Here is a 25,824-nt window from a genome sequence, read left to right as displayed (position 1 = left end):
ACAAACATTATTTTTGACACTTGTGAGAAATATACTGTCATGACAGAAACTGAGTTTAGATATTAGAGTTTACAAGGTTGACAAAACTGTCCAGAACTTTCATTACTGTCTTATTAAAACCACAAGACAACACCAAAGGTGTAAAACTGCAATTTGTGCAATATCTACAAGAACAGAGCTAATGATATTTTGTTTCAAATTGTGTCAATGCAACAACCCAATATATTGCAAATACCTACCTTTGAATAGTAAGTATGATTAAGTGTGTGTATAACAAGTTTGAAAACAGATCTATTACCACTTGTAACATGATGTTCAATAACAATATAATAACAGCTATGAATGAAAAAAATGTGCTGTGATGTAATTTCTATATATTTAACTTCAGCATTTGACTGGGTCGTATACAAAACACTGATCAATAAATTAGTACAACTAGGTATTGATGTACTCTTGGTAAGATGGCTAGCTGCATGGCTTACAAATAGGACATGACAAGTATCATACAGCAACTGGACAGGTAAAATAATTGGTTACAGTCAGAGTGTCCCACATGGCTCTGTCCTTGGCCCTTACTTGTTTAGATTGTATTTTTCAGACCTAACTTTTTCATTTGAGGTGCTCTACAGTCTATATGCAGACAGCCTGAAATAGGTAAACTGATTACATGTGTTACAGATAAGACATGTCTGCAAAAAAAAAAAAAACTTCAGTAAATTGAGAGAGTAAATAGAGAGTAAAGGAGAATAATATCTGATAAATACATAAAAAAACTAAGCATATGAGATTTGGGAGACATAAATTGAAAGGTGAATATTTAATACAGTACAAAGTGATTGAAACTGTAGACTCATTTAAGGACCTGGGTATATGGGTAGATTCAGGTATAAGTTTTTCTAATCATCTCAACCAATTGGTTAATGATAGTTATAGAACTATAGGTTGTATAAAAAGATTTATAAAATCTAGGAAATCAAAATAATAAAGTCATTGTTTGTTAGTTACATTAGACCCAAACTTTAATATGGAATAACAATAGGGAAACCCTATAAGAAAACAAGCATGAGTAAACTGGAATGAGTACAGTTAAAATATACCAAGGGTATCCATGGATATGAACATTTAAGTTATTATGAAAGACTAAAGTATCTGAACTTGTACAGTGTCTCTTATAGATATCTAAGAGGAGATTCAGGTATATAGTGCGTTTAGAGACAACTACCTCCGTGAATGTTTAGGCTTGTCAAAAAGTACTAGAGAATCATCAGACAACCTATGTACAAGATTCTTTTGGGATGAGAAGTGCACTAATTGGTTTTCTGAGAGAGCAACTTATGCATTGAACAGACTACCAAATTACATTAAAGCAAGTACTAATTTAGATATTTTTAAGAACAGCCTGAACACTTATTATGGGAACAAGTGGTTTGGTATATTGGCAGGCTAGAAAAGCATTAATGCCTGTGCTTGAAATATTTGTATGTTAAGTATATAAGTAAATGCAGTCTCAGCATTTCAATGGACAGTATGTGCTTAGTAAAGACAGTTGTTCATATGTCCACAAAGCCAAATATACACACTTTCTAGTAGAACATTATTTTCCTGCTCATGAAAACAAACAGGCCAATTACATTTCAGTTCACAGCAAATTTATTAGTACTGCAATGAAGAATGTAATACACAGAGACAAGTTTTCGTAAGCTAAGAAAGATACAGCTGAAAATTATGTTGTCTTGTTCACTGGCCTTGAGTGTATTTGGGTCAGTATAGCATTAAGTAAAATCAAACTATTTTATCAGTTGTTAATCTACCAAGGAAAGATCAAACGGCATTAAGGCAAATAATTAAAATAAAAAATTGAAGAGCTTGGAGCAGCTGTCTGTGATAATGAAACAAGCAGAGAGTTCTCCATGAATAAACAGCATTAATTCTCTAGTTAAAACAGTAAAGATCAAAATCTGAATGATACATAAGATTTGAATACAACAAGACTAAAAAGGCATTATTCACTTAAGACTGGTAAAGCAGCTTTATACGTGTTACCAAGAGCTAAATATTTCTCAGGAATAGATAATAAGCTAGGTGCCTGGCAATTCAAAAAACAGTCAGTTCAAAGCTATGCACTTTCTATATTCAGCTGGTAATATACAATGTCCTGATAAAAATATTTGGCATTTTGTCAGTGCCTGATATCTTCAAGAGAGCTATTGCACAGAATAGTGAGGATTTGGAAAGTGATGAATGCATCATTAACAGAAAATGTTATTTTGGAACAAAGCCAGTCTGAACATGATGAGAGACTGAGAACGTTGCCACAATGCTGAGACAGTATGACCTCAAAATCTGCTAACACAAGGTTAAGACAATATGATCTCAAAGTGAGACAAAAAAAAGATGAAACAACATGATCTCAAAATGATCAAAGACAAAGGTAAGATATTTGCATCTAGTGTCGTATATAAGAAACATGATTTCATGCATTGCACCAGAGTGTGCAGTCTGATCCAAAGAACATGACAGCAGTAATCTAAATGGAAAAGTCATCACCAGACAAGACTTTGTAAGATTTCTAGGTATGGTTCAGTACTTTTACAAATGTATACAACACTTGTTAGAAGTGTCTGTGCATTTAATAAAATTACTTGAGAAGAGCATGGAGTTGCACTGGGAGCAGGAGAGCAACATTTAATAATTGTAATGAAATTAGTGACAATATCTAAATATTGTCATATAATATGAAGTACCGTGGCTCATTTTTGTTATATGTGAATGTCAGCCCATATGAGCAGAGTTTTTGTAATAGGGCTAGTTTTATTTTGTTCTAGAAAACTGATCAAAGCAAAAACAAAAATACTCAAGGCTGAAAGGAAAAGCTCATAACTAAAGTATGGCTGTAAAACTTTTTCCAAGTATGTCTCTGAGAGGCATTTTTGTGCTACTACAGACCATAAGCAATCGTAGAGTATTCTTCTGAAGACTCTACATAAAACACCATATTTTTTCAAAGACTGATATTAACTTTACAGCAGGATGATTTGAAAAATGAGTACAAAGCACAAAGAGATTTGCACATTGCTGTTTGTCAGAAAGTAAGAAAGAATTGCCGACTCAAGCATAAATGTGATGTCAGTAATTCCATACCTGCCCGTAAGTATGAAGAGTGTGACACAGAAATGCAGCTTCTAAGAGATATGACAATGTCAGGATGGCCAGATGAAAGGAAAATGGTGCCAGTTAAAGGCGTGTGCTTTACACATTACAATAAGATTAACAATGTGCAAGGTATGTTTGTGCATAAATCAAACAGCATAATTGTGCCTTAACAACTTTAAGATAAACTGCTGTGAGACTACAGGATGCATATTTTGGAACTGTGTCAGAAATTACTGAGATATTGGTAAAGAACTATCAGGTATGTAATGTTTCAAAAAATAATTTAAAAGAAGAGATGGTAACCCATGAAATTCTAGAATGGCCATGGCCCAAGCTTGCTACAGACTTTACAACACTAAAGGTAGAATTTCCAGATGGATTCAGAGGAGATTCAACCTGAGGCTTTTACAAATGTGAAAGGAATTAAGTAAATAGTTAAAAAAGGTGTACTGTAGCAAAACAACAATACAAAGAAGAATAGTTAAATAAATAAATACAAAAAAAATTGAGATTTAACCTCTTTACTCTGAAGGAAACAGTGATAGTGTAAAATCCAGGTAATAAGGATTAAAAGCAGCAAGAATCCATAATGCCTGCATATTTTATTGTTGAAGAAAGAAAAGGTGATCTTCCAATGAGAAACCGGAAACCTATAAAAAACTGTAGTAACTTCATGTCAGAACAGTGACATTTCATTCTGCTTAATGTGAAGACGAATTCCAGAACATGACGCAGTTGCATGACAGAAAATATGTATCGAGCCTTCAAGACTGCACTTTGAGAGGCATATTATGAGAGTGTTCCCATCAGAACTCATCAGGGGCTAAACATGCTTTATCTGACAAGTCAATTCAGATTTATGTTACTCTGATGGCTATACAAGACACCAAAGGTACCAGATGAAAAGACCACAAGAAAACAAGTTGTGGCTGACTAGACAATAGCAAAAACTAATTATTGCCACAATTGTCTGAAAATAGTAAAATGCTGTGTTTTTTGTTTATTCCTCATCACATACTTAGTGTAACATTGGCAGTATTAATTTATTCAACAGTAAATATAAAATGAAATCAAAAGGGTGGGGGGCATTATGTATATACATATTCCCTATTTAAGTGTCTACAATACTACTGAACGTGGTATGATATGTGACCTCCATCTTAAGACAATTGTCAGTGATGTCAATAAACTGTTTAGGTGAATCCATTTGGCGATCCTAAATGTCTTAAGTATTTTGGGTTACTAATACTATGATGGGAATGGACCTGATTCTTAAGACAAAGTATGATTAAATTTCATGAAATTAATATTGTTTCAATCTTTGATGTTAGCCAAAAGTGCTCTTTGCAGCACCCACAATGTGCCCAGAATTCACCCCTTTTGCAACTCATATGGATTTATATCTATTGGTAGCACACTGTATGTAAATAAAACTGTAATTCTTTTTGAGACTCATTGCTCCTACTGTTATTGGAACTCTGGGTGTCCTTCTTTCACATTGTCCTTGTTTTTGCCTGCAAATTCTAGTATTTTATGACTTTGTGTCTCTCTATACATAAGATATTGAAATCAGTGGGTGTAGCAGTTTCAGTGATCAATTTTATTTTTGTCTTCTTTTCATGGACTACTATATCTGGTTTTCTCACATCCATTTTTTGAACTGTTTGTAATAGGTGTTTCTATGTGATATAAACGTTGTCATTTTCTATAATGCTTTGTGGGTCATTTTTCCAGTGCTTTTCAGCTAATTCAGTATTGTAATATTTGCACACTCACCAATGCAACAGTCTTGCTATAGTATTATGCCTTTCAGTATACAGCCCCTCTGTGATTAGTATATCACATCCACCAATAAGATGTGTGAATACCTCCAGTTCTATTCCATAGAACCTGCATTTCTCACTTTCTTCTACATGCTCAGTAGACTTTGTAAATCAATGTGTATGTAGTCCACTATCCTGGGCCACCAATATTAACCTTTCACCTTTCAGATCCTGATCAAATGAGGTTGTTACAGGAGTTTTCTTTACTTGCAACTAAATGTATGCCTTTTCTACATTTCTTTCATTCTCGTTATATTGTTTCTTTTTCTTTTTTTTTTGGCACATTAAGTTGCTGCCTGATTTTTATCTACTTCTGCTTTGGTTTCCATTCATGCTTGGCACCCATATGCTTCTGCTAAATTAAGCAAGGAGGACATTTTAGACTTGTTCTCTTTGTGTTTCAAAACATTCACTATGTTTGGATCTAATGAGGTCAGCAGATATGTATGCAGTCTTATGACTGCAGATCTATATTTGTAAACAATTTCAAGGAGGCCCATACCTCCTTCAGAATGAGGAATATATCATTTTGGTATACACTGATTTATATATCATTTGACAATAGTGAAGCATTTTTCTAGTTTTCATGTCCAACTGATCCAATACCTTTTGTGGCCAGCCAGTTATCCCCAATCTGTCATTTAGAATAGGAAGAGCAAATTGGTTTATAGCTTGGACTTTGTTCTTATATGCCAGGGCTGTTTTACAGTATCAATTTTAGTCTTTTAAAATATTTCTTACTGAGTTTTTTTTACACATTTGCTCATGTCTTATTATCAATCCTTCATCATTTCCAAAATATTTATATACTCCCTCCTGCTCAAGCTCCTTTATATCACATTCCTGTTCTAGACTGATATTTTCTTTGTGCTGCCGATTTTCTGTTTTAAATGTTACTTTTGCATATTTATCAAGAACAAACAGCATTATTAAATCATCTGAGAAAGCTTTGACCACTTCCAGTTGTGCGTTCAGCTCCTCATCTGATGAACTATACAGTTTTAAACTATCCACAAATAGAAGAAGAAAAGTATTTACACTTTGTTGTTTTCTGGGACCCAAATTGTAACCATGACAAGATCTGTTAAATCGACAGCTTAATGGGTTAAGGACAAGACAAAAGAGCAATGGTGACAACGAGTCACCCTGGAATAACCTCCATTTGAAGGTTTTATCCTTGGGATAATAATTTGTCCTTTATTATGGCTAGCTGGAAAGTGGTTTACCACTATTTCATGGTCACTGTAATATTATTGATCAGTGTAGCATGTATCTTATACATTTTTACAATTCTCCATTATGACTTTAACAGCAAATGATCCCTTGTTTTACACAACTTTCTTTTGTTACCCTTTTGTTCTATTGTCATGATTGAGTTTACTTCTAAATGACTATAAACTCTGTTGGCATCAACTCCAGTGTATAGTTTATACATCTTCAGAAGGCAAATTTTTGGTCTATAGCTTTGACGATAACTTGCAAGTTTGCTCTTAAGGAAGGAGTATCATTTTTCCTGTTGTTAACCAGATTGGTATCTGCCTGGAGTGTGTGTATACTTACTAAGGGCTGAAGCTTCACACAAAGATGTTAGGTACTGCATCTAGGCCTGGGGTTTTCCAATTAGGAGTTTTTTTAATTATTTCTTCAATTTCTCTGGCCATTACTTCATCCCATTTCATACCCTGTACATTTGAACTTCTTACTGTTTCTTTATCTTCTTCTCTCCATTTAGCATCTTTATTATGCTCTACAGGATCGTCATAGATATTTCTCCAAAATGTGTCTGTTTCTTCTTTTTTGGGGCTGTTTCTATTCCTTTTGCTTTGCTTCCCAGTTCTTTATAAAACATTTTGGGTTATCAATTAAAGTGCTTATTTTGCATTTTTCATTTATATTTCTCTGCATTATCCTCTACGTTTCTCTGCCTGTGCAGATATCTTTAGTTTATTATTTTCAATAGTGTATGATAGCACCTGGTCTGTTATAATACTGTGCATTGCTTTTGTCATATCTGTCTTTGTTGATCTGTCCCTCTTTTACACTCTTCTAGCAATGACATTTTTTCTCTTAATTGCCTTATTCTTTTCTGCGTTCAATATTTCCATGATGGCATTTGATTTCTTCCCTTTCTTTCCCTTATTGGTCTGTATTTTTGTGTTGAGACTTTTTATCTGTCATTAATTTAGCTGCACAGTAATATATCCTATTTTTTTTCTGCTATGTCATGTACATTTTTATTAATAGTCTTGATTACTATGTGCATTTGTTTTATCAGACTTCTTATTCATTATCATCATAATCATCCGCCCCCTTTTTCCCATTGTTTTCTACATGGGGTCAGGGTATCGTGTTAACTGTCATCATCTCTTTCCATTCAGTCCACACTCATGCCTGACTGTCACAGATCTTCTTTCACACAATCCATCCACCTCTTTGCTGGATGTTCTCGCTTCTTCTTACCTTCTTCTTGTCTGTCCCAAATCTTCCTCACCAGATTGTCTTCTGCATTTCTGCACGTGTCCAAACCACCGTAATCTTTTCTCTTTGATCTTTTCTCCAATTGGAGTTTCTTTGCCTTCTGCTCGTATGTCTTCATTTCTGAGTCTGTCCCACAGCGTGCATCCTATCACCCTTCTCAGGCACTTCATTTCCATCACCTCTAACTTATTCAACTTTTCTGCCTTTACTGCCCAGGTTTCTATACCATACAGTAGTACCGGTTGCACCACTGTCTTTTACACCTTACTTTTCAGCTTCTTTGGCATTTTTCGGTCATAGACTATACTTTAGAATCTATGCCAGCTGGTTGCAACCTCTCTGATCCTAGCTTTGACCTCTTCATTCACATTTCTCTTCTCCTCAACCGCCCCTCCCAGATACTTGAAGCTGTCTACCTGTCCCACTATCTTATTTATTTATTTATATTTATTTTATGTTACATTTGTTGACCGGGCTAGTCTAACTGGATACATGCCCATTTTTAGTAGAGGCCCGGGGAGATAATTTCCAAACTATGCTAATATAACAGTAGTACAAAAAATGAAAGACACAAAAGAAACATCTAACTAAAACATTAAAATACATTATTGCTGTAGGCAAACATTGTAGAAACAGCAAGAAAAGAATCATGGGTACACGATTTAGCAACACAGTAGTTCTAGAAGCAAATATCCAGGTTAAGGGGTTGACATTTGACATGGAGAAAAGTGGGAAAAGTATGAAAGATTAAAATTAATTATTATGTTTGTTCTGAATTATACGCTCAAGTAAAACAGATGGTATACATTCAAAGTTGTAAAACAGGTGCCTGGAGCAGGGGTAATTTTCCAATTGTATGTACTACAGTGTAGATTGCAGGCAATAGAAGACTTGAAAAAAAAATAGAGCAAAAAAGAGGCTTAGAAATCTGACTAGGTTGTTGAAGGAGGGTGAAAAACAGTAATGCTATATAATTAGTTTTAATCTGGGTTAATGCATGGGCATAGCCATTGTGTTTTAAGGAGTAATTTTAGTTGATTTTTGAAGAGTGATAATGATGAAAGTAAGTGTAGATTGCTGGGAAGCCTGTTCCAGATTTTCCCTACAGAATTGGAGAAGAGGGAGTCACCTGCTTTATTATAGGATTTCTGGATGATTATTAGTAATTTATTTGCTGAGCGAAGGATAGTAAGATTTATATAGGGGGATATTAGGCTACTGAGAATAGAAGTATTATTGGACTGATAAAGTATCTTATGGGTGATAGTATGTTGTTGTAATAGCTGGTTTTGCAGTTCTAGCCATCCTAGCTGTTTAAGATTTAGACAATGGTGGGTTCTAATTGGTGAGCCTGTGGCAAATCTGGCAATGTTGTTATAGGAGGTTGCCAGTTTATTAAGGTTACTTTTGGAAAGATTGGTATAAATAGGTGAGGCATAGAAGAGGGCAGAGATTAGGTGGGTATGGGCAATGATGGTTCTGGCTTCAGGGGTTAGGAAAGATTTTTATCTTCCCTTTTATCGCTATTCTCAGCTTCTTGTGATTTCCACAATTTGCTGCCATTACCACTGTCTTATCTATGCTTAGTTTCATCCCACGTGAGTTCAGTTTTCACTCCATTCTCTTATCTTTTGCTGACATTCTAGCTCAGAGTCTGCCTGTAATGCCACATTGGTTGCATACAGCAACTTTGTTGACCTGTCCCCTCTGACTTGTTTGCTAATGTAGTCCATCACCAGTATGAATAGCAGTGGGCTCAGAACTGAACCCTGGTGTATACCCACTCCCGCTGGGAACCACTCTGTGAGGCCGAACACTGTTCGTACTTAAGTCACTGGTTGCTTGTACATAACCTGCACTAATTCTACCAATGTTTCTGGGACTTCAAACCACCACCACCGTACTGCCCAGATCAGCTTTCTTGGGACCTTGTCATATGCTTTCTCCAAGTCTAGGAATCCCCAGTTGGACTCTCTCCTCATCTCTAGCTTTTTCTCAAGTATCTGTCTTACTACAAACCTTGGGTCAATTGTGTTGCATCCTTATCTGCTCGTCTCCCATCTTACATTGACCTGCTCTGCGCATCCGTTTATCAATCACTCTCTCCAGAACTTTCATGCAATGGGTCTTATTGACTATCTCTAATCTGTTTCTTTCATTGATCTTAAGATTTCCAACCATCTCTATTAAATCAAGCAATTCTTCCCTTAGATCATTTTCTTCTAAACTGAAAACAGATTATTTGTTCTCCATTTTCCATGTGCTTTCTATGGAAAGTTCCAGAGCATTTTCCTTTGACAAATTCTTTTCAGTTGCATCCTGCATCATCCAATACTCTACCACATGAGAACTAACTGTCCTATCACTCCACAACAGTGCTGCATCAGAGTTGCCACTGTTTTCTGTTCCATCCTTTGCTGTGCAACTCCAGCTGAACTTTTGAATGGTTTCCTGCTGAAGGCTCCAGAGTATCTTTTTGTAGCAACTGATCAAATGCTTCCCATTCCACTTGCTTTCCCTAATTTGAGGACTCACTATTCTGTCAAACTGTGATGTTACCAGAGTGATGTTACCAGACCTGGATTTTCTACTGTAAGTCCTTCACTTCACAGGTAATACATAACTTAATTTTCCATTTCTTTAACTTATGCATTACTAATCCTCTTTTCTACTTTCCCCCTTTCTTTTCTTATTTTTTGTATTGTAAAATTTTCCATATCTGGATGCCTTTGCCTGTATTTCTCTTCAAATATCATTGGTGCTGCTCTTTTTTTATTGATTATAATACTACCTATAAGAGATTAATGGTGTTACTGAAAAAAACTTAGAAGACACCAAAGTCACATGATGACAATCTAACATAACAAATGGACTGTTAGTGATCAATGTAAAGTTTGTTTATAATATGATTTGAACAGTGAAGATCATAACGATGAACATCAAAACTCTGCAGAAGAGTTATGAGTGACCTTCATAAATGGCACAGATAATTCAGAAACTGTTCACTCAAATTTGGAACGTTACTGCAGGCAGATATGAATTCTGGGGAGTGAACATATTCTGAACATATTTTAAGCTGGATATCATTTTGGGCTCACACATAATAAAGCAATTACATTGCAGCAAATTCTGGATTAAAGACTGTGTATTCAGACTTTCATTACAACCGGAACTCTTTTCCATCTTCATACTGTGAGATATCTATTCCTTTTTTCAGATAAGATGGTATATGTCATAGCTGAGAACCCTCCTTGTCTACATTGAAGTATATTAGTAGCTGTGATTCCAGCCTGAATGTCCATTGACTAACCTCAGAATAAGATCTGTATATTAATTTACAAGGAGGTATTTCCTATTGCTTTCAAGTTTTTACATCATGTATTCTGAACTGATTTCAGTTCATACTTATAATAGCTTGTCTGGTAGGTCTGGATTTATTTATTTATCAGCTCATCAAGATGTCTCTAAGAAATTGTATTATTTTGTCATCACATTGTATTCTGTCTTATTCAGCATGACTCCATTACTTAATATGTGAGCCTTGAGATTAAAAAAACATGGCTTCTGTCAAACAAAATTTTGGAAAAAATAACAATAGTAAAACATTTTGAATGGGTACAAGACCCCTTGTATCCCAATTATTTATATATACCAATACTAAATGCATGGTATCTCAGGGAAAATAAACTTTTTGATGATACCACAGTCTTAATCTATAAATTAAAAAAAAGAATTGATCACACATAATGGTGTTGATTACTAATGAATTAATTCTAATTATGACATTACAAAACCATAATTGCCAGAAAACTGTGTCTCTGATTCATCATACACTGATTCATCATACACTGTTTTTAAGTCTTGCTTTTTCAAATTTAGGTTTGCAAAACATATGCAATCAAAGCAGCTCATAAGAACTTCAGTAACATGAAACACATAACATGTCTAGTTGCTTGAGGAACAGCAGCATTAGAACTAGCTACTAAAATACTGTCCTTTTTTGTCTGGATGCTAAAAGACTATATTAAATTGAACAGGTGAGATCTGAATGGCTCTGTTTGATCTGCCCCGCGAAGACATGTAGATGTCTTCCAGATGGTCAGATAGTGCCCTCTTTGATGTTCATGATGAACTGCTAGGTTGCTGAAAAAAATCATTGCCTAAAGGATTTGCTTAGTTGGCATGAAAAAAAATAAATTTAAAAATATTTAGCATTTGAATGAATGTTGTTCTTAAGCTACATTAATTTTAAAGAAATCTACATGCATGCCAAAGTTTAAATGACTGTACTGCACTCTCTGACTCACACCAATACTTCAAGCTATAGGGAATCTCCAAACTCTAGATTCCACACAGTTTGGTTTTGTGAAGGGTAGATCATGCCTGCTCAATTTGGTTGACTTCTTTGAGTCAGTCACCAGAGCTCTGGATGAAGGCAAGGTGATTCATGCGGCCTACCTTGATCTGGTCAAGGCTTTTGATACCATTCCCTACTCAGGAATAATAGAAAAACTCACTAAGCTTGGCATCAACCCTTATATCACTAGGTGGGTTACAAACTGGCTCAAAGATAGAACCCACAGTGTGAAAGTAGCTAACTTTAAGTCAGACTGCCGATTAGTCACGAGTGGAGTCCCACAGGTTTCAGTCCTGGGTCCTCTCCTGTTTGATATCTACTTCTCTGAAGTCCAGGCCAACAACACGAAGGGACTGTGGCTGACAAAGTTTGCAGACATTTGCAAGTTGGGAGCTATTATTAACTCCCCAATTTATGTTGACATCCTACAGAATGGCCTCACTGTGACCAACAACTTGTGTCAGAACCATGGCCTTAAGCTCAATGCCAGAAAATGTGTCATCATCCACTTTGGGAAAAACCCGGTTCCCATGAATTACCACACTGATGGTAGTCCACTGAACACAGAAGGCGTTATAAGAGATCTGGGAACACAGGTTGACAGCAACCTCTCTTTTGATCACCACATTGCCACTGTGGTCAGAAATTCCTTCTATGTGGCATATCTCATTACTACAGGTTTTGCATCCAGGAAGAAAGAGGTCATTGTCTGCCTCTACTCTTCCCCCATTAGGCAAATTAAGTACAATACCCCATTTGGCATGTACCTCACTAGACACCTGTTACAACTGGAGAGGCCATAAAAGTGCCTCACAAAGAGGATCCTAGGCCTTAAACACTTGTCTGATATGAACAGACTCAAAAAACTCCAACTATTCTCCGTCTCATATTGCCTACTTAAAGGTGATCCCTGCTTGACTTACAAAGCCATGTCTGACCCAGCTCTGTTAGAAATGCTACATCTAAAGAAATCACAATCCCTCCACTCCACACACACACCAGAGACCTCAATCTCATTACTACAATTAACAGAACATGCTGGAGAGAAAGGTTCATAACCCAGAGACTGCCCATGCTATGGAACAGACTTCCCATACATGTCAAGTAGAGCACCTTGCTGACTCTCTTCAAGAGAAATCCTGATGAGTGGATGGGAAACAGAAAATTCACCCTGGGGATAACTCCAGTGGCTCTACTTGACAGAGGCACTGGGAACTAAGGTCAGGTGGCACTATGCCAGGGTAATTTTATGACTAGGCTTGTAAAGGCCCCAGGGCCATTATCCTAGTACACACCTATGAAGCTATGAACCTATTACCTAGTGAGAGACATCCTCAGATCATCACAATGCTTTACCAAAAGAATACAAGATGTATGATGCACTGACCAATATTATGAGCCCGACTATATACATTCTGGCCCAAAAAGGCCAGTTGAGAGGTGTGGCTACACCTGTGAAAGTTTGTGTAGCTGAGGTACCAGAAGACATTAAATCATTGCAGTTTTCAGCTCGAGAGTGTGGTTGTTTTTCACACCAATACTTACCTTTGTTTCTGCAGCTGTGGGTGATGGCATGTCTTGTAGTGACAGCAGACTGAGTCACATTGCTCATAGGTTCTTTAAGATGGCAAAATGTGAGGAGCTTAGGAACAATGAACAAAATAAATCCTACAATCAATTGTGAAACAAAATAAATCCTACAGTCAATTTATGGTAATGTGAACCATTAATTTAATTTGTGAGAAACAAAAAACAATTATCTTAGTCTGATCAGATGTTTATAAAATTGCATTTTCTGCATGAAGCAACAGGTGCTAAGATCAGATGCAGTCCAGTCAGATTACTAATTAATGATGTTAATAGTTAACAATGCTACGCAGCTAAGATGGCAGCCACACTCATTCATTAAGTGATTGCTAATACAGAAGAGACTGTGTTGCATCATATAATCGCAGCAAGTACTCTAAGCATGATGAAATGGCAGGAGTGTGTTAGGAACAACCTACCTTGCATGCCACCATGAAAGTTTTGAAAGAAGATAAAAACCTAAATTGTTCTATGACCCAAAAAGGGACAACAACTAGCTGAAACACATATTCTTAAGTATGCATTATAAATATTATTTGGATAACTTAAAATCCATATTCCAGCTTTTTGGACATTTAAATATAATTACATCAAGACACAGGCTTAACATTACAAATGACTGCTTTTTCTGGTTATATGTTATATTAAAGTATGTCTGTCTACTCCATAATGTTATAATTGTTCTCTGCATGATTGAAAAATTACATATATTACCTTTTGTTTTGCCTTTCAGCATGATTCTTAAATCAAACTGATTGTGCTATTCATATGCATATGTAATTTAATTAGTGTTTATATGGGACAATTTACAGTGCATTGCAATCCATATTTTAGAATGAAAGACAATTTCAAGTACCTAAAGCAGACGACAAAAAAAAAAAAAAAAAAAACAGACTGCCATGGTGTAATTCCTAGAATTTCTTAATTGAAATTTAATTGTAGATCACTGCATGTGCATTGTCTGCTGCTATTTGAAGAGTACATTGTGCAACCCTTCATTTTCTCACTTTTTCAGATATATTTGCCCCTCCAAACAGAATATTTTAAAACTCATACTATGTTACTAATAACTTCATCTATTTACAGCGTTTAGCCGATAAGCATTATGTTAAACAAGCTAAAATATGACATTTAAATGGTACTCCAGCTATGAATTTTAAAACCATTGCTTAATGCGCAGGGTCCTTCTTGTCTTCAAACAAACTTAATAACTTGATATTTACAGTCAACATTAATCTCAATTGCATTGTATGAGATAAACAACTGATATCTTTATCCTGGAAAACGAGTTTGGAAAAGAAAGGCCAGAACAGTTACTGTAATTGGATTGGAAAACTCAAAATGTTTTTGAATGAATTGAGAAATAAAGCCCTCGAATATGATTCTGCATTTCACTTTCATTTTACATTCAGTGCAGTCAGATTCTTAATGCTTTTGACTGACAGCAGAATAAGGTAGCCAATAATTTCAATTTGAATTCAGGAATATTCCGTTTTATGATACTTAAGTATTTATAACATTTTCTGCCAAACATTTGATGCAAAATTATATTTAATGATACAATATATCCAGCTGACCCATGAGTATTGTACATTATTAGGATATGTTTTACTCACTGCTTGTGGCATTCTGTATAGAAGATTAAAATCTGCATGAACAAATTAAACACTATAATTTGTTCTAAATAGTATATTCATCTACTACTGCTGCTACAAATCTTAATGCTTGATTAAGAGTACTTTAACATTTTGTCATTAATTTGTTCTCTTTCAAAAGGGTATACTCATACCAGAGTGTAATATGTAAGAGGAATATTATCTACATTGCTCTAGTTATAAGAAATGCTTAGATAGTGTTAATTCAGTTTTTACTCTTTATGTCTGGTTCTATTTTATGCTCACATGTGAAACTTAGGATGGGTGTTAGAGGCATGGCATGGTATATACTGCATGGCGATTGTACATAAGGAAAATAAAAAAAATGGAACATACCAAATGTGTATCAGTTCTGGGATAACAATAAATGCAAATATGCCAGGCACACAGAAGCTAACACAATGTATATACAAAAAAGATACATAGCATAAACAAAAAAAGATTGCTAATCCAATTCAGATTCAAACAGCCTGCATTTCATGGCTGCTTACCACAACAGAGTTGAAGCACAGTTAAAATCTTTTGATTTCAGGGAGAAATCTGCTGTGTGTTATGGAAGCACTGACTGTACATTCAGTAACCCCTGGTGTAATAGTTAAGGTTTTTTCTTCATAGACACAAGGTACAGGGTTTGATTCTGGTCTTGGATTATTGGCTAGGCTTAAAATGGCCCATTATGGTAGTTATTTGGTTCCCTATTACGCAATTGAAGACACTGTTCTTCGAACACGTAATAGTTGAACCGAAAACATTGAAAACACAACCACGAATGGCCAAGTATGCAAATTTTTTCCTAGGAAAAAATTCAGTTGGCCGTTCTCACGGTTTGCCCTGTTCCCCAACATTGAGTGATCTCGGAGTTGGTATATTTAGTTAGGTGGGGTGTGGGGGGTACAGCCCCCATGCTGGGGGGTACGGGGGGCAAAGCACCCCACTTGATTAGGATTGGGAAGTGTGTTTCGTTGGTTTACTGCCTTGCAAATTTTTTCCCTAGGAAAACATTTGCAGATATGACCATTTACGGTTATGTGTTTTCAATGTTTAGGTTCGTCTATTATGTATTTGAAGAACAGTGTCTTCGATCGCATAATATAGACCCTAGTATTCAGATATGAACCTGTGGCACATACACACAGCAGAGCACAAGATCATTATTTCATGTGTTCAGATGAAAACTACTGTAGCAGAAAAGCACCACTGACTGTACAATATAGAAAGAGTAGGCAAACACAGCCACTCAACACAAACACAAACACATAGAAACACATGTATGCAAGTACACATACACAATGAAACAGTTTCTCTCTCTCTCTCTCTCTCTCACACACACACACACACACACACACACACACACACACACACACACACACACACACACACACACACACACACACACACACACACACACACAAGCATTCAGATGCATACGCATATATGCCTTCACACTCACAATCTTGCATGCAGACACACACACACACACACACACACACACACACACACACACACACACACACACACACACACATACATGACTTCCAGTTGAAAAACATCTCACAATCTGAACTTGGATGTGCACTATAAATAAAATAATATTTTAAATAAAGCTACAATAATAAAATGTAAAAGTCAGTTTAAGCTAACATTTAATAATACCTGCCAGTGGAGTACTAGCAATGCTTCAAAATGGAATACCAATACCATGCAAAGCAACCCAAATGTCTCCACAGTTCCAAAGCCAGAAGACAAGATGGAAAATGCCAATGACTTGAACTGGGATTTAAAAACAGTTTTTGAGTTATATTAGCTAATTTTCCATGAAGAGCAGCCATGGACAGGGTGCTGATGAGTTAGAGACACACTGAGCACAATTGCTAAAAGCGAATAAATAGCACAGCATGGAGAATATGCACATGTTGGTGTGATAAAATTGCAATGAGCAACAGTATTAAACTGGGGTAAATGGTATTTACAAAAGTGGGTAGACAATATAGCAGAGGAATTCAAAACCAGCATTTATCAGCATTAACAGAGAGTCTGTACAAAAGTTAATTGCAGTTATTTGAAAGACAAAACTTTCAAAGAAACATTTACAGATAAGAACGTTTTACATCTGAAACATCAAACATGCTGATAACAGCTTTTGATAAAGCAACATGGAAGAGTACAGTATATGAAAATGTAGACGAGAAAATGAAAGATCTTCCATATTTATTGAATGAACAGTTTTCAAAATACAAGCATAAATTATTTCAAAAGCAAAAATGAACGCATTCAGTGACACGGGGGGGGATATATGAAGGGAATAAGAACAGAACACAATAATTTGGAAGTACAAGATAAGATATAAGGTATAAGTAATATAAAGTAGATAGAAGAGAAACAGCAATAAAAAACTAGGTCTGAAATAAGAATCAAAAGTAATAAACAATAGTTTATTATTGGAAAAAAAATTAAGAAAATAAAAGAAATACCAGTAAAGAGATTCAAGCTGAAAAAAGTACAGAAGTAAGAACAAAGGAAAACTTTTGGAGGAGAAAGTAGATAGAAAATATATGTGTCCAGAGATTCAGTGTAAGCTCTGTGTTGACTTAGTGTGAAGCCTACATCGAGTTTACATGTTTGCGCAATGAGCAGTAGTGCTAATTGCATATGCATGCTGCACATCGTGCTTACATGGATACAAGTGCAGTTTCACGGCCAGCAACACTGCTGCCAGCCAGGAAACCATTTAAAAACAGCATGAACACATGCAGACATGCAAACGTGATTACCTATGGACAAACTTGTTCTGTGCAATTGTTCTGACAGCCGCAGTGGCTACCAGGGTTTAAATAAGGCAATGCATAAAGGTCTAACACATTATAGGAATGTGTAGTCAGTGCAGAGTACTATGCAAACCTGTTGTAGGCATACTGAATAAAAGTTTTGGTTGTGATCAGCAAGAGGACATAGACTGCATTATCAACAATTTATTCTGGGGAAGTGTGTGTATTGAAAAGGGCCACGCACTTGAATTGTAGGAATGAAGGCAGGGTAAGAGGAAAAGTGGAACATGGTAATGTACAGCTGATAGGGGCATGTCAATGTACGAACACCACACATAAATGGTAAACACATAACTACATGATATAGTACATACTGCTGTTTACACCTCATGTGTGTGGGTATAGTCATATCACATAACTACATGATATAGTACATACTGCTGTTTACACCTCCTGTGTGGGTATAGTCATATCACATAACTACATGATACAATACATACTGCTGTTTACACCTCCTGTGTGGGTATAGTCATATCACATAACTACATGATATAGTACATACTGCTGTTTACACCTCATGTGTGTGGGTATAGTCATATCACATAACTACATGATATAGTACATACTGCTGTTTACACCTCATGTGTGTGGGTATAGTCATATCACATAACTACATGATACAGTACATGCTGCTGTTTACACCTCATGTGTGTGGGTATAGTCATATCACATAACTACATGATGCAATACATACTGCTGTTTACACCTCCTGTGTGGGTATAGTCATATCACATAACTACATGATACAGTACATACTGCTGTTTACACCTCATGTGTGTGGGTATAGTCATATCACATAACTACATGATACAATACATACTGCTGTTTACACCTCCTGTGTGGGTATAGTCATATCACATAACTGCATGATACAGTACATGCTGCTGTTTACTCCTCCTATGTGGGTATAATCATATCATCATAGCTATTGTATTTATGTGACTGTCAGACTAGGTCACTTATCAGTGGATATGATTGGTTGTGATATAAGCATCTTGACATGATCACTGGAGAGGACATTTATCAAGGATGGTATATACACTAGGGGGTATGTGCATATTGTGAAGATGTGTAAAATGAGTTGCTTGAATATGAATGAGATATCAGCAGAGGTCACAACCAAATGGGACACATAGCAACAGGCTCAAGGACAACACTAGACAGAAGCACACACAATCATGGACAATACCAGAATAATAACACCAGTCATCTGTGTCATTGACATCAAATATGTGAGTGTTAGTATATAGGGTCTGCATGAATACACTTGCACAACTGTCATGATTTATCAGTAATCTAAAGGGGAATCCAAGCACACCTTCCTCAATAACTAATACTTTTCATAGGTGATAAGAGAGGCACTCTCACACATGTAGTTTAAATTATGAACAATCTTGGCTAGTTGACAGGTCTACATGGCATATATATGCCACGCTCTGCATCTGCACAACTGGATCCCATGTCATCAATGTTATCAATTAGGTATGTACTTACTGGGTGAATCAGATGAACATGCGTCACACATGCATCTTGTATAACACCTTGAAGGGAGTTCTGAACTGTCAAGTCCTAATGGTTATACAGCAAAAGGAATACATAAGTATGTCAAAGAGATGTGTGGCAGCTCATTGTGGAAAAAGTGATACACTTGAGTAAATCATACTTGGAAGATGTGTTCAGAGATACACGCAAAAGGATATATTGTACTCAATTATTGCTGTGATGAGGACTGAGAACAGTGTGGTTATAATGCCCTTTGATGTGGATGTCCTGCACATACTCAGGAGTTTCTACATATAAGCCACCTCGTTGGTCAGATCTGACCATAAGCTAATCACCCTAACTACATCCCACCCACACCTCTCATTAAGGAAACCACGGTAAAAAATTTCTCCAAAGCCAACTTCATGCTTATTAAGACAGAAGTGGTGAACTTCATGACACCCATGCAGATGGACAATACAGTTACAACTGCTGAATCCTACACAAATTCACTCTATAAGCACTTGCATGGATGGATCATGCTATCCCAAACAGAACCAAGACGCTATCCTTCAGAAAAAAAAAGAAGCCAATCTGGTTTTCCTCTGTCATAAACAAACTCTAAAACAGAAGGAAGAAACTGTTGCAAAAGAGAGTAAAATCCCATGAGTAGAGGAGCTCCCTGGTCAGCATCAGTAAGAAGCTAAGATCCATTATAAGATCCTCCAAAGTTAGCTATGAAAACAAAATCGCCACTGATTCTAAGGACAACCACAAAGCATTCTATAGTTAAGTCAGGAATCTCAATGGCAATATGCAGATCTGCTCTGAGTTACAGCACAATGCCATGAAAATTACAGATCCAACTGATATTGCCAACATCCTGGCAGATAGGTTCAATGCTAACTTTACCCCCCCACCCCCCAAAGGGTCCATATCTATACAGAAAGAATGCAGAGTCCCTGTGATCACAATTACACAGGTAATAGCTGCACTTTCTAAAGCCAGAAACACAGCATCCATGGGACTGGACAACATCCCAGGCTGCGTTTTACATGAACTTCAGAATGAACTGTCTCCTCACCTTAACACCATGTTCAATCATAGCCTCACATTAGGCTTTGTGCACACTGAATGGCACACAGCAACAGTTATCCCACTCTGCAAAGGGAGAGCCACCACTGATCCCGGGAACTATCGCCCTATTAGCCTGATGAGCCTGGTCTGTAAGACCATGGGACGTATCATCATGGAACTCATAAATAAAGACATTGGAAACCTCCAAACTCTGGACCCCACCTAGTTCAGGTTTGTGAAAGGCATATAATGCCTCCTGAACCTGATCGACTTCTTTGAGGCAGTCAACAAAGCTGAAGACAAGGGTAAGGTGGTTCACACAGCCTATCTCGACCTCGCCAAGGCTTTCAATACCATCTCCCATTCTGGAATTATAGATAAACTTACTAAACTAGGTATAAACCCTTACATCACAAGATGGGTTGCCAACTGGCTCACTGACAGAACCCACACTGTAAATGTTGCAGACTCCAAATCTGACTTCAAACCAGTGACAAGTGGAGTACCACAGGGTTCAGTCCTGGGACCTATCCTGTTTGGTATCTACTTCTCTGAAGTACAGGCTAACACAGAAGGCCTTTGGCTAATGAAGTTCGCAGATGACTGCAAACTAGGAGCCATAGTCGAGTCCCCAAATGATGTGGACATCCTATAGAAGGGCTTCACTGAGACAAATGCCTGGTGTCAGAGCCATGGCCTCAACCTCAATGCCAAAAAGTGCATTGTCATCCCCTTTGGTAAAAACTCTGCACTCATGAACTACTACAGAGGCGGCAGTCTACTTAATGCTGAATGTGTGATAAGACACCTTGCGACCCAGGTGGGCAGTAGTCTCTCCTTTGATAATCACATCACCACAGTAGTCAGGAAATCCTTCTACGTGGCACATTTCATCACAAAAGTGTTCTCATCCAGGAAAATGAGGTCATTGTTCCCCTGTACTCGACACTCATTAGACCCATTATAGAGTACAACGCCGCTTTTGGAATGTACCTCACAAGACATCTGCAGCAGCTGGAAAGGCCACAGAAGTACCTCACAAAGAGGATTACTGGCCTCAAATACATGCCCTTCACTGACCTTTTCAAAAAACTCCAGCTTTACTCTGTAGCATATCGCCAAATCCGAGGTGATCTCTGCTTAACATATAAAGCTATGTCAAACCCAGAGCTGTTGGACATGCTGCACCTAAAGAAATCCCAGTCCTTCCAGGCTACATGCTCTAGGGACTTAAACCTTGTCACCACTATAAACAGGACATGCTGGAAGGATAGATTCCCATCCCAGAGAATTCCCATACTCTGGAACAAGCTACCCGTCTATGTCAAGCAAAGTTCCTTATTAGCACTCTTCAAGAAAAATCTTGATGAGTGGATGGGAAATAGGATATACACCCCGGGGATCACATCTTTGGCTCTGCTCGACAGGGCCACAGGAAAATAACTTTCTTGAGTGGCATAGGCCAGGGAACCTTGTTGGCTAGGCTTACTTAGGCCCTTGGGCCAATAGCCTAGTACCTACCTATGAACCTATATAAGGGATTAATCACCGATGTGGTGAAATGCTGATGGAAGCTCTGTATACTTTCTGTCTGAGTACACAAGTCACGTACCACTTGGTCTGCTCATAATCCTTTGTGTGTGTTAATACTGTATGCATTATACCAATACAAATCTTGGATTCAATGACTGCCCACAATTTGCAGTCATCCACAAAGCAGGTTAAACACAATATGTTTAAGTTTGTCTTGGCATCTGAGAATTCAATAATGAACAAGAAAGGGGCCTAGTACAGAATCCTGAGGTGCGGACTTGGTCAATGGAGTATAAATAGAGGTGACTTCACATACTTCGACATATTCTGTCCTGTATGTGATCCACTTCTCTATCCACTTGGTGATGTAGGTGTTTATACCCACTTGAAATAGTTTCTCTGTAATACCAGAGTGTGGATTTGTGTCAAATACCTTGGCCAGGTCAAGTTATGCAGGATGATAGTGTTTTCCTCATGCTTGCCCTTGGTGACCTTCTTGAAGACATCAAACAAATTTAATAAACATGATGTAGAAAATCAAACAAGGGTTTGGTACACAGTCGGAAGATTATCTGTGTCCTATTTGATAAGGTTCATGATTACTCTTTGATCTGCCTCACAAATAAGGAGAGTCAGGATTATGGGTCTATAAGTCCATGCATCATGTAATGTCCCCCAGGTTCAGATGGATGACTGTTGCTTTACACACTTCTACAAGAACATAGGCTGTCTGGAGGCTGTGTTTAAGAAGGGATCCAACTGTGTCAACTAGGCCAATTTTTAAGTCATGCTGTGGGCAACTTGGGATGTTGTCATGACCCATTGATTCTGTGTTATTAGCCAAAGACAGCACACAGATGAACTGTTCTCCTGAGAAGATAATCTGAGTAATCTTTATGTATACTTTGGCTGATGGCCACTGACAATTGGGGTGTGGGGGGTGGGGGGTGAAGTGTGAAGCAAACTGTCAGATTGTCTATTTTATTCAGTTGAGTATGGCTGATGGGATCCGCAAACATCTTTGCAATTAGTTCTGTATTCCCTTTAACATTTCACATTTACTTAAATAAATAATTTGTGACAACACCTCAAAATACACCCTTAGTTATGCATCACATGCCAATGAATGGTACTGTTCATACAGTCATACAACTCTAGCAATGTCATATAATTACGTCACTTGCACAACATATGCTTATATGTTTTTGATTGGAAAGCTGTATTTGAGTGGCCTGATACCATAAAAGAACACATTACAAATGAGTTGGTTGTGAATAGTGCAAAACAGTTACTGACACAAATGCTGATACTCACACAATGGTGCTTGTGACCATCTCAATAATCCTTGAGAATATCAACACAATTGTGCATACAATGAATTCCACAAGGCTGTATTTGAATCAAAACATGTGAAATATTTTTGTATATCACAACATGTGGATGAAGCGAGACTTATGTGCTCATGTACTCAGTATGAATTTATATTCATGTATGTCACAGAGCATTTACTCATGTTAGGTAGAAACATGCACACATGTGCCACACTGCAAATGTCACTGTGATGGTTGAATGAGAACTACATAGAATGTTGATCTGCTCCACTACAAAAACACATGGCTTACTAAGCCAACAATAAACATAGTATCATTCCAGGTCAACATTTTTCAGAAGGCTTATTACTACAGTTGTCATGGAAGGAACATGTAATCAAATGTCACCAGCGGCCATCAATAACTTATCTCACATCAAATATTATAATACCCTCTTGTAGACCTATAGAACTTTTGCACTCCAACATAGCACATGTTGATAACAGCAACATTGACATATGAAATGCAGGGGCGGCTCATACTATAGGACTGCAGGACAGCAGCCCTCCCACCTAGAAAACAAATAAAAATAAAACTAAGAAACAAACACTGTAATTCCTGGAAGTACACTGCGCATGTGCTCTAGATACATGGGAACACACTCTCTAGATAGGGGGAAAGGTATCTCGGCCCCAAGATGCCCAGCAGTCTGTGGTGTCGTCATAGAATGGAGGCACTCAAGACTGCAGCAGTAGCAGGCTGAACCAATCAAGATGCATGTAACAGCTAACAAGGTGCACTGGACCAATTGCAAGCAGCTAACATACACCAACAGGGATTTGGACTGTTCGTCGGAAAGCAGCTAAGTTGGGATTTGGACTGTTTGGATATCTCGGGTTGCTCATCAGCAGCTAAAGTACACCAGTGGGATTTGGACTGTTCAGATAAGTGTGTGTGTGTGTGTGTGTGTGTGTGTGTGTGTGTGTGTGTGTGTGTGTGTGTAATGCTCCAGTTGCTATAATATTACAAATGTTAAATAAAATTGACAGGCATTTGAATTTCAGACTTCAGGTTTCTGAATGTTTAACTCTTTTAATATTTGATGGTGCAGTGGTAGCCTTGTTGCATCGCAGCTACAGGTTATCTGGTTTGATTCTTGCTGGGGTGCCTTCTGTGTGGAGTCTGTATTTTCTCCCTGTGTTTGTGTGGGTTTGCTCTGGTGTCCTACCATTTCTCAAAGACATGTGTCTGCAGTATTTTTCCCTGGGCCTCTGCTGAAAATTGTTTTTGTTCCATCAGACTTTCCTGGTTAACAAATGTTAAATAAGTAAAACTGACAGGCATTTGAATTTCAGACTTCATATTCTTCAGAAAATACATAGTAACACAAAACCTTTTATTCTAGCATTTTCTAAGTTTATAAGATGAATATCTGAAATTTGTCCCTATTTTTGGGACTGTATTCCCCCATTATTGGTTTGTCCAGGTTGTTTGAGCTAAGGTTGACAGCTATGGCAAGAACTGAATTTACTGAATATGTTTGAGGGCTGTATTCCCTCATTATTGGGTTTGTCCAGGTGCTTTGTGCTAAGAGGTTGACAGCTATGGTGAGAACTGAATTCACTAAATGATAGCCATTTAAGTTTCAGTCTTCCTTTCTTTCACAAAGCAGCTGATTTGGCTTAGTGGTATGTTGCTCTGACTGTTTTGCACAGGGCCTTTGGCAGTAAAATGTATGGTGGTAGCACAGCATTTTATTCTAGCAACTTTCCAAGATTATACAAGCAATGTTTAATGTGTCCCTGTTTTTTGGGCTTTTGACCCCCCCCCCATAAATTTTGGCTTTTTCCAGATTTCTTGTGCTGTGAAGTTGAGATGCAGTTGAGTATTGAGTAGATTTTACAAGGAGCTGAGAGCTGCAGGGGAAGAGAAGTTTAGTGCTGCTTATGCTCAATCAGCTTGCATTGTTAATAGCACAACAGGTTGTGTACTTGCTTTTGATGCAGAAGGCTGTGGGTTGTACTGCCGCAGGGGGTGTATGCTACCTTACTGAGAATGTTCTCTTTGGTGAAGATACTAACTATGAACCTGTTATTAGTTTGCCATCCATTTCCTCTTACAATATTACTAGCTTATCATTTTTTAATGTAATATCGGCAATTTATTTCTCAGGGGCAACAAACACTTTATTTTTCGATGAAACCATGAAATATAAAGGTGTTTGCTAGCAGCAACCTCTTCATTAGTTACAGATTTCTTTAATGTGGAATTATTTAGATGACTTTTACTTCTTCAGAGATTGTGCATATGTACTGATAATGGTGGACTGTAGAAGTTTGAGTAGACTTTTATGATGGAAATGTTCTGAACTGGGCAGTTTTGTCATTATTGGCGTGTGCATTTCGTTTCATTGTTTACTGGAAAAATGTTCTGAATTGGGCAGTTTTGTCATTATTGGTGCATGCATTTTGTTTCATTGTTTACTGGAAAAATGTTCAAAACAATAAATTTAAAACTCCCTCTAACAACTGTACTGTACTGTAC

This window comes from Protopterus annectens, chromosome 1.part1 (assembly GCF_019279795.1).
Source record: "Protopterus annectens isolate FY-2018-M chromosome 1.part1, PAN1.0, whole genome shotgun sequence".
Classification (NCBI taxonomy): domain Eukaryota; kingdom Metazoa; phylum Chordata; order Ceratodontiformes; family Protopteridae; genus Protopterus; species Protopterus annectens.
This window is presented reverse-complemented; position numbering follows the sequence as displayed.